This window comes from Megascapheus bottae, chromosome 2, assembly GCF_031878675.1.
Source record: "Megascapheus bottae isolate mThoBot1 chromosome 2, mThoBot2.hap1, whole genome shotgun sequence".
Classification (NCBI taxonomy): Eukaryota; Metazoa; Chordata; class Mammalia; order Rodentia; family Geomyidae; genus Megascapheus; species Megascapheus bottae.
The window spans coordinates 61,100,063-61,101,263 of NC_143510.1; positions in this window are offsets into that span (position 1 = coordinate 61,100,063).

Genomic DNA, 1,201 nt, shown 5'->3' on the forward strand with positions numbered 1-1,201 from the left:
AGTATCAAGGACTTTTCTACCTGGATGGCTTTGAACCATGTTTCAGCTTCTTAGACAAGACTATCACTTGTGTCAAGCCTCCAGCCCTTTGTGCTCTAGCTGAAGTTGCTGTTATTACGATTATGGTACTGTAACTGGAACCCAAGTCCTTAAGCCGGCATTCTACCACTTGGGCCAGGCTCTCAGTCCTGCTTTTTGCTGGTTGTTTTGGAGATGGAATCTATGGACCTTTTCTTGCCTTGCTGATTCGAACAGCCATCCTCCAGAGTTCAGCTTCCTGAGTAGCTAGGGTTTACAGGCATGAGCCATTAGCATGGAGCTGTTTATTGTCAGTACTGGGCTTGAACTCAATGTCTTACCTTCTAGGCAATTACTTTATTGCTGAGGTACACTTCCAGCCCTTTTGAAGGTCCTGGGTCTGGAACTCTGGGTCTAGGCTCTGTCCTTAGCTTTTTTTATTCAAGTCTCTACCACTTGAGCTACCATACTTCTTTTTTTTTTTTTTAACCGAGTAGCTTATTGGAGATGAGTCTCTCCCGGACTTTCCTGCTCAGGCTAGCTTTGAACCACAATTCTCAATATGAGCAAATATGAACTGCTTTTTTTTTTTTTTCTTCTAAACTGGTTACTTTGCTTTTCTAGGCTTCTGAGTTGTGGCTGGAATGACAGCTGTGCACCACCACACCCAGCTCTGGGTTGAGGTCTTGTGTGCATGCCTGGACTGGCTTCTTAAACTGTCACCCTCCCGAACTCAGCCAGCGTCGTGGCTAGGACTGCAGACACAAGACACTGGCGAACAGGCTATTTTTAATCTAAGTTTCGAAATAACTCATTTGTGCACAAGAGAGGCAGCTGGCGTCCTGTCTTTAAAAATAACAGCTATTCGTTTTAGTTTCCTTTTGGTGGCAGGAACACCGGGTCACCAACTTACCCACAGCTTCTCTGCCTCAGAGGTGTAAACACACAAAATACCAAAAAAAAAAACAACCCCGCTGAACTGCGGTCCCAAGCGGAACAAGCGTGGCGCGCTAGGCCCCGCGGGCACCGCTCCAGACCCACGTCTCAGCGCAGAAGAGCAGCTCGTCGGCCGCGCGCGTGCGCGCCCCCGATCCGGAGCGAGCCCCGGCCCCTCATTGGCGGAGCTGCTGGCGCAGGGCGCGCGTGCGCAAAAGAGCGGACGGGCCGCGGCTTCCGGCGCGCT